At 42.0% G+C, this 10056-nt stretch overlaps 1 pseudogene; it reads right to left on the reverse strand.

Moving 5' to 3' along the window:
- Positions 1 to 798: 798 nt before the first annotated feature.
- LOC149281538 (squalene synthase-like) lies at positions 799 to 9268 on the reverse strand (annotated as a pseudogene).
- Positions 9269 to 10056: the final 788 nt, after the last annotated feature.

A 10056-nucleotide genomic window follows, 5' to 3' on the forward strand; every position in this document is an offset into this window, starting at 1 on the left:
CTTCCTGTGAGCTGCCATCTAGACTTATGCTACTTTTAAACAAAGTTCCTGGCAAGAATGGCGGGCTTATGCGGCTCACAAGTTTACAATCTAAAGTAATAGTATGGGTGATTACCCATAAGAAAAGGAGGCGTGAGAAGAGGGAGTAGTAGCTCTTGTAGCAGTAATTAAGGGTACATGTTTTAAGGATGTAAAATTAACATAGGGGTTGGTGCTTGGCTCAAGATGGCATTCAGATGGATTCATTAAAGCTGCAAGCGGGGAAACGAATAAGGATTTTTTTATGGTGGCTGCAGGGGGCCAAGAGATATTTTTAACAATGTTAGAGAGAAAATGCAGGTATATCCTAATATTCAAAGACCGACAACCAAGTGCTCCAAGGTTGTAATATATCCGTGTACTGCAGTCGATGGTGGCTAAGAATTAAGAATTTCCCCAAGCTCAATAGGGGATTCTCATTAGGTAATTTGTATTTGTTTTAAATAAAAATCACAATTTGCCAAAAATACGCTTAAAGTTACCTTGCAAATTTGCCGATAACTAACCTGATCAATGAATCAGAATCAGGGAGATAGAAGCTCAATTTATAGTAAACTAAAATAACTGGAAATCCTAAAAACGATCCTAATGTGATTACATTTTGCATAGAAGCAGAACTAGATTTGGATGTATGTTCTCGATTTATCTAGGTTTTCATGGTGTTGGAGAGATCATGAAAATGACACCTGAAAGGTCCGTACAGAACCTCTCAGCGAAGCAGCAGGGAGCGAGCAGTATCTGAGATGCCATGTGCTGAGATCATTGGCTTGCGCGCTCTTCTTCAGACACCTGGGACACCTTGCTCAGGTACTGATAACCGAGGGCAGCCTGAAGCATAGACCAGGACAGGTAAATGGGGGATAAATTATTACGATAGGAGTGAGCTGTTTGGAAAACACAGGTTTCGTATGGAGGAAAGGATGCGCTTTGTCTTGTCTGATGAGGGGTCTGTTGGAGGAATTTTCTGATAGATCTGTAAATAAAAAAATATTTTAGCAACTCAGGAAATTAAAAAGTTTTAGATTTTAGCTTCGTGAAGAGTCCCTCAATACACATCACATTCTAAGCAGTTCCCTTAGCCCTAGATATTTGCAATAAGTGATTTACACTGATGCCCATCTTCCGTAGCTCACTTTTCCTAGCCCCTCTACTGTCTCTGGACAATACTTATACTAACCTGGCTGTTCCCCATTGTACAGCGCTATGGAATATGATGACACTATATTGTAAATATTATACAGGGATAAAGGCTCATTCCCAGTTTGCCAAAAGAACTGAAGGAGGACGGGAAGTGGATTACGATTGGGCTGACGGTACGATTCAAATACAATCTGCACTGATGAAAATTGCATGAAATGCATGAAGCTACATGTGCAATGTCAAAATGCCATTACTCTATCTTTAATAAAGATTATAATGGATTATAATGGCTACAGTGTGTGATCCATGGAGGGTCCTGCGTGATCCATGGAGGGTCCTGCGTGATCCATGGAGGGTCCTGCACTTAGCTGGACCTCGGACAGATAACTCCTGCACAGATGGGAGACCTCACAGGACCCCCACCACAGCCAATATGTGTGCCACCTTGCTTATAATTGGCAGCCCACCCTATTCTTAGCCAGCCAAACTGGTTATATTCCACAAATAGAGGCCTTTGCGCCAGTCAATATCATAAGCTTGCACTGAACAGCAGTGCCTCTGTAATTTTAGCTTACCTCACTTCTCTAATCTTTGTGGGTATGCCCTGCGGTTATCTTAGTAATGTTGTGAAATTACTGCACACTGCTTTTCCAGGTAATAGCGTCTACTGACACCCAAAATTACTAAATTATTAAGAATTATTAATCAGTCCCTAGTGTGAACTACTAGCTTGAAACCTTTAATCTAACCATGTATAGACAAAAGTACCCATGAAAGAACAAGTTATGTGAAAGCGTGGGGACATCCATTGGCCCCATATTAAGTGACTATGACCAAGACCAATTAAACTTTTGAGTGCCCAAATGAGTGCCCTAGCAATAGTTCACACCATGCCCAGCTCAAAATTATTAAACAGATAAACATAACATGGTATTCAAATAAATATTATAGTCATGGCAGCAGCCTAGGTGAAGGCCAAAGGAAGGTTTTATATAACCTAAATAAGGCAGTTCTTGTCAGAACGCCAATATAAAGAAGGTATAATTATACTTCTTTCCAATAAACATTGGCTGAATGGCAGTAATGGGCCTCTTTTCTGTAAGTAAAAGTGAACAAAAATGAATCCATGTATGTGGAAGACCAAGGTGAGCAATTTAAGAGGTAGACACGTGGGCGAACCAACACAATTAAAGGTACAGGGAATTATTAGTCGAGCACAACAATCCCCACCTGTACTCCATCGATAAGGTTGTAAATCTGATATACCTATACTTATTATGCATTTATAAAGTGTGATACTTCTGTTTAGGTATAGACCCAGGCCGTCCACCTTTACTCAAGTACATATGCACCATGAACAGAACAGGAATATAAAAAAAAAAAAGTACCAGCTAAACAATAGAAAATATTTACAAGAGACCTGGTGAGCTCCATAGCTTGTGACCCGAGTTAACCCTACCTCGGAGGAAGCAACCAGATAAAAAAAATCCTAGCTTACAAGGAGAGGGCCCTGGGAATACCGACACAGGAGTAACCAATGAGACGGTGCTTCTTCCTGGCAGTAGCAAAACCAATACATGCACCCCAGGGCCAGATCATGGGGTTTCCTGCATGTACCCACCCGGCTAACACCACTCTAGTTGGTCATACCTCAGATGGCCAACTCCCGCACTGATGTCAGATGAAAACAAATTAACCCATTCCCCACAATATAGGACCGAGCGGACTAATCCCTCCTTGGCGTGGCACACATTAGGCCTAGCAATGCTTTCCAAAGCCCACATGGAGGTAATGTGCATTGGTCTTTGTAAGACTTCCCGCCGATGAGCAAATAGCAGTTTACTCCTGGATATTTACCACAAAGTAGCCATCCATATACCCAGATATCTAGCGTAGGCCCGAGATAGTTACAGCAGGTTATCTGGCACACAAATAGATGCCGGGGTCAGTACTAATACTCCTATATTATATAAATCAATCTGCATCAGAGTACTCCTAACCCAGCCATTTGCAGCAGATATATATAAACACACAGTACACATAACATTAAGTTGGTTTATCCCCAGACCTAAAACCAGCATTCGCATAGGGCCGGCAGTATACAGCAGTATTTCATTCATGCTGCACAGAGACAGGTTCAATTCTTTGCTGACCAATCTCCTCAGAAACAGTATACCTGGACACTGAGGTATTTACTGCCATTAAACAGTTGGGGACATGATAAAGTGTTGTATGGCTGATACGACATTGCTCTTGTCGGGACTCGCAAACAATTCCTTGCGGCAAATGATCCAAAAAGGGCTGGCCCCTTGCTAGTGCTTCCTTTTATAACCTAGCATGACCTCACTCACAAGCCCCTCCCTCTCATGTGCCACTCAAGCCCACATTTAAAGCAACCTAAACCTGTATTCTGTTCGTTAATGCCTTTTCTATACTCAGTAAGGCAATTGGTTTAATCAATGCTTACTGCCAGGGCGGTCAGTAAATAATAAATATGCAACTAACCTCTGTGATAATGAGGATTCTTAGCCAGTCTTAAATAACCTAAACCCTGTGCTCTGTGTGTTTAATACTCCATAAAGCAGCCGGGTTATGACTGTTTACTACCAGGGCTTTTCTAAAATGAGCAATGTTTAACTACCACTCCTATCACTGAGGACTCCTGCACTTTTTATAGATTAATGCCTATCCATACTCAGCCATGTAACCCCTTTCAGCGATGATTAATTGCAGAGTTTTTTCTATCAATTTAATTAGAGCTTTCAGGTCCTTTATATAATTTCCCCCACAGTAAGCCCTTGCAATAAACCCTGAATTGGCCATTTTGAATATATAGTGAAATTTGTGCGTTCTTCCTTATATGCTCTGTATTAATACAACTAAAAGTGTTTCTATCAGATGTTGGTTGATAATAACAAAGAAATCTGTCTTACCTCTTCAATATACTGGAGCGTGATGGCCTTCACGGCGTCCATGTTGGTGGCCTCCATCACTAGAGTGACAGTCTGTCCCTTGCGGATTTCCACAAAATCTTTGAACACTTGCTGGTTGTTGTAACACGCAGCCAAAGTGGCTATAGACCTTACCTTAAATATAGTAGTAATACAAAATAAATTATAGCCCTTAATGGTTAAATATCAGACATACAGCTAGGTACTCACATGGATGATGGCACAGACGTTGAAGATGCGTTGATTTTTAAGCCATGACAGGTATGTGAGGACATCTGGCACATGGTTCAAGGCGTTGGTAATCAACTCGTTCAAACACTGCACAGCCGGGACGATGTTCTCCGGCTTTGCCAAATCTGAGAGCTTCTTTGCATACTTACTCCACACCTGGTGCACAAATAAAGGGAAGATTAGATTGCTTATAGTATTCCGAGTAAAATCATACACAGAGGCAAATATTAACCCAAAAGGTGAATCAAAGGGTTCAGAAGAAAATTATTTAAAGAAGGCTGTTACCAAACATATGGCAGTAGACAGTTCTCAGTTGCATCACCAATTAGAAACAGGTAATCTGACCAGTTCCAGCCAAACTCAACCATAGACTTGGCTGTTTATGCCAAGCTCACCAAAAACTGAAAGAAGGTCCATACAAGTATTCGCATGGAAATACCAAAAAAGTGAATGAAAGTATTTTGGGGCCCAGGGGCTGGGCTTCAGCAGATTGCCCAACTATACGATTAACGGCTCTCAATCTACAGATGACCCATTCGACATTTAACAGATGTTTGTAGTGCTTGGGGCACAGAGTTGTGCCCCACTATCTTACAGAATATTCTTGGTGGTCAGTGAGGCAGGGCCGAGAATAAGGTCACTAGGTGCAGGCATTTTTTGGTGCCGTCACAGGGTTGGTGTGAGTATTTTTATACCATGTAACACGTAACTCACTTCCCACAGTGCCAGCTTTGCCCTTGAACAGCTTGTCAGTGCCATCTTTGTCCTCCAAACTTACCAGTGCCATCTCTGTCCCCAGCTTGTCAGGGCCATGCTTGTCCCCAAACAGCTTATCAGTGCCGTCCTTGCTCCCAAACATCTTGTCAGTGCCATTTTTGGGCCTAAACAGGTCATCACTGACATCTTTGCCCCCCAAACCGCATTACTCTGTATGTGTCAGTGACTTCCGGCGCCCTAACTTTAAAGAACTAGAACTGAACAGTGAAATGAAGGTGCTGACCTCTCTTGGCCAGAACTCTCGACCTTCCAATTGATCTTCCAGGTAGTCAACAATGATGTCGACTTTTTGCAATAATACACCTGTGGAGTTTGAAAAGTATGTGTCCTGGCCAATGTTTGCATCTTCCAACTCCGATGCAGAAAACAGACGGGACAAGCCAATTCCAAACAGACCGGAAGTATAATGGCAATACTAAAAATATAACAAGAAAAAAGTTACAAAAAATGCCAGTAATACTTATGCATACACCATAGGTAGAAATGGTTGGCTAAACAGATAAGCATAATGAAACATCTTGGAAGAGAATCTGAAATGTATATCTCTAACCTTGTCCAGCTGTATCACAGAGTCCACCTTTTTCTCCTGGAATTCTGCCATCCCCTTTCCCATCTTGGCGCATATGTCTACAATAATCTCTTGGTAAACAACAGCTAGATTTCTGAACTCCAGAGAGATCTGTTAAGAAAAAAGAAGAATTTCAATTTATAATTATGTGTTGATAATACACATACTTCTCAATTTCTTCTGTTTTTGCATATTTTTTACACTTAAATGTTCCAGATCATCAGACTCATTTTAATATTTGAGAAAGGAACTGAATAGACACAAAATGTAGTTTTTAAAATATGATTCCATGTATAGAAGGAAAAAACCTATCCAGCCCTACCTGGCTATTTGTGAAAAAGTAATTGCCCCCTTAGTTACTAAATCAACCAAATAACCAGATTTACTAACAGTCACACACGGCGGCGGTAGTGTGATGGTCTGAAGCTGCTACAGGACCTAGGTGGCTTGCCATAATTGATGGAACCATTAATTCTGCTCTCTACCAGAAAATCAGAAAAGTTAAGTTATACAGTAGGACAATGGAAGGTTTTAGAGTGGCTTACTCTAACTTGAATCTGCTTGAGATGCTATGGCATGAATAAAGGACATGATGACTTCATTTATTTTGTTTACTCACATTATCTTTGTCTTATATAAAAATTAGTGTAATGATCTTAAACATTTAATTGTGACGAATAAACAAAATAGAAGAAACTGGGATACATATATATATATATATATATATAAAGTGGTAAGTACCGTTGGGAAGTCTATGACAACCTGTCGGTGCTTCTCTTTGCTCTCAGTGAATTTCCACTCCGGGTCATACAGGTAGGTATGGAAGTTATGTAGCATTGGGATCTTTCTTTCAAGGCTAATGGTATAATCATCTTCCACGGTGTCCAGAGCACGCAAGACCAAGTAATATATGCAAACTGCATGCCTGAAAACAGAGAAACAATGTTAAGTATAGGATCTCATCAACAAGACAAGATTACAGAACACAATATACTGTATAAGTGTATTAACATCATTCAAACAGGAGTTTTGATCCCTGCAAAGTATGAGGAACTCATCCAAATTGTTTCTGAATGATAAATAAAAGTGGACATTCACGTCTCAAGTGTCATTTCGGTTTCCACTCTACTAACCCAAGTCCAAAAGGAATACGTGGTGACCCACTAGAAGAGGATGGTTTAGGCTTGCATTCTGCCTCCATCATTGCAGAGCTAGGCATCTGATTCAAGACCGCATTGGCCCTGACCTGACTTTTCTGCCCCTTGGGCAGTTATGAATATGTGAATATGTAACTTAGCTCAGCAGAAGAAGGGGTCCTGCAACGAGCTTTCTGCCGGGAACTTCTCCCACATCTGGGGCACTGCCACTATAGAGGAGACAAGGCTCAAAAAACCGATAGGGATTTGCATGAGGCTGTTTTTCTGGTTTTGAGGCTATTTGCGCAGTTAACCATTGCAATGTTATACTTTGTGCCTGGAGCTTGTCAAACAGGTCAGTTTACATTTAGGTCCTCATGATTGTTTTGGCTCATTCATTTTCGAACAACAAATTCTTCTCATATCCTTTCATTTCAAACAAATTCAGAGGACTTTTTAAATTTGGATTAAAATTACCGTATGTCCCTTAGTGCCCCTCTCCTTTGCACCAGTCCTGTATATGCTCCCTTTCTCTCCATTGTTCTCTCTATGCACCCTGCGCTTATGGTCCTCTCTCTACCCATTCCCCACAGCTTTCTCTGCATGAAATGGGGAGTGAGTGAGTGTATGAGAGAGTGTGAAGTGGCAGAGATGAAACTAACATGAGAGATGGGAGGGGGGATACAGGGGAGAGAGTTAGTGTGTAAGAGAGTGTGCAGTGGCAGAGAAGAAACTGATAGGGGAGATGGGAGGGGGAGAGACATGAAGCTACTAGCTTTGAAATTTTAGTTTGCACTACTGCTGTGGGAGCAGCACAAGATTCCCCAAAACTACGAAACATTGAATAGAAAACTAATGTTGCCTCACTCAGCTGCCCTAAAATAGGATCCTTGTTTGATCACAGAGGTTAAAGTATGGGGTGGAAGATGCCTTCAGGTCTGCAGATAACGGTTAAACGTTAATAGGAAAGAATATTAAGCAAAACTTCTCTTCAGTGTTACAATGCGCTCCAGTACACAACACAGATTTAAAACTCAAAAAATGTGTATTAATTTTAAGTGAGAAATCATCATCATCTGGGCACTTAAAGGGGCAGTCACGCAAAACTTCTCGCTGTCCCTGTCGTTACTCTCCTCAGCAGCTCCTACCTGATGTCAGGAAGACAGCGCGGTTCGGCGTGAGTTCCCTGGATTCAGCAACGACCCATCTGTGCAATCGGCGCCTTTAAGTGCCAATAATCAGATTCACGGAGTAAACACTAAACCTGGCCGTTACTGATAATTCCTCCACGCTGCCTAAAAAAATACATGATGCTTTCCTTGTGACCTTGAGATGCAATGTAATAAGCATTGCAAATAATTATCATATATATATTACAGTCAGCTGACAGAATGCAAACAGAAAAGATTACAACAAGGTTACGAAATTTTTTGTAGTAACTCATGATCTGCACTTGGACTACATTTTATAGTTTTTTGCTTGCAGGCGTAAAGCGCTAACTGAAAAGTTGCACTGGAGCCGCCGATCTGTAAAGACTCAAGTTCTTTTCTCACCCTAATTCCCCTTCCAAAATCTGTATCATGGGGCCAAAGCTTGGGTCGGTTTCGTTCAGGTATCTGTAGCAGGTCTGCAGGCTGTCGCTCATGGAGTCCTGTCGGGGGAGAGAGACAGCATAAGATCTACATGCTGCCAAGCGCTGGGGGGGGCGAAGCATTTTTGTGTGGTGTAGCCTTCCTTTAGCCCTCTTTCTTGGAGCCTAACTGTGAGTGGGTTTACTAGGTTTAAGCAAAGGGCCATCAGCCAAACGTGGAGTAAACTTTCTCCAGGGCTGGGGGGGGGGGTAGACTCCAGTGATCATGAACAGGAGCAAACTTTGCACATGTGACAGGGGAGAAAGCGAGCAATAATACGCACCGGAGTCCCAGCAGACTGGAGGAGAGGTACAACAAAAAAGAAAGAGGTCACACTCAAAAACTAGGGTGTCAGAGGCTTAGATGTTATGTAAGTAAGTTTTAATTTACTGAAAGGATGTAAGATAAATGGAACAGTTGGGCTAGATGGGGTACTAGGTCTTATCTGCCAGCAACTTCTATTTTACTGACACCTTAATGTGGCACCTCTATGGCAGGTGCATTAGCTAGTGCTGCCATTTCAATGTAGTACCTCTAGGACATTTATATGATCCGGTACTGTCACCTCACTCTAGGACAGGTATACAGTGGTCCTTGTCATCCAGTAAAGGTTTAAGCTGCTATTTCAGGATACTGAATACCTATAACCACCTGCCAACCTCTAGGACAGGAAGCTGGCATCCCTCCTGGCAGACTCACCCGGTCCTTGAGCATCACCACCCGGCACCCACCCAGTTTGAACCTGAGAAGGTTATAAATCTCCTCTGGGTGCCCGAGAGACCTGAGGAAGTCCATATCTGCCCGTCGTCTGCCCAGCTGAGATAAACCTACTACTACCTGTAATCCCGGCGGCTACACCTGCTATAATATCCCCACTGGCACCGCCACTCCCCCCACAGCATCCAATCACAAAGACACCCACATCCTATTAACACATTATTATTGGCCCACTTCAGGAGGCGAGATGGCAGTGGGGTCACATACTGTGATGTTACAGAACCCCTCGATAATATCCCACACTCTGCGAGCAGCAATAAAGAAAGGTTTTCTGAAAAAGTAAGGCTGTGGAGGTGCGATGATAGAGTGAGCATATTTTAGTGAGTGCTCACTAGTGCGAGGGTGTATGTGTATTTGCACTGGTATAGGTGGATCTGGTCCCCCAGCTTGTTGGCTCACAAAATCCACCTACAGAGTCAATCAGGAGTGGGGTGATGATGATCAGATCACTCTTGACCTTTATGAGTTATCTGATCATTATGATGGCTACTGGATGATCCCTCCCATAATTGGCAGGTTTCGTACAAAAAAACCCATATTATTAAAAAAACAATAAATGTTTTATTTTTATTGTTATATATTATATATTGCCCGTTTAAAAAAGAAAACAAATTGGTCTGTTTAGCATATTTCCACCAGGCTGCCTGATCTCATACTAAGCACATAATAAACATTTTGTTTTGGCTACGTATAAAAGTTAAACAATCCAACAACTTCAATCCATCAACAGTCAAGGGAATCGGCATCCTGTTGAAAGTGAATGTGTATCCGGGAAACAGAGAGGCCAGTAAACAGATCTAAGATGT

Source organism: Sceloporus occidentalis, unplaced genomic scaffold, assembly GCF_023333645.1.
Source record: "Sceloporus occidentalis isolate IW3139 unplaced genomic scaffold, rSceOcc1.0.p SCAF_131, whole genome shotgun sequence".
In the NCBI taxonomy this organism is placed as follows: domain Eukaryota; kingdom Metazoa; phylum Chordata; class Lepidosauria; order Squamata; family Phrynosomatidae; genus Sceloporus; species Sceloporus occidentalis.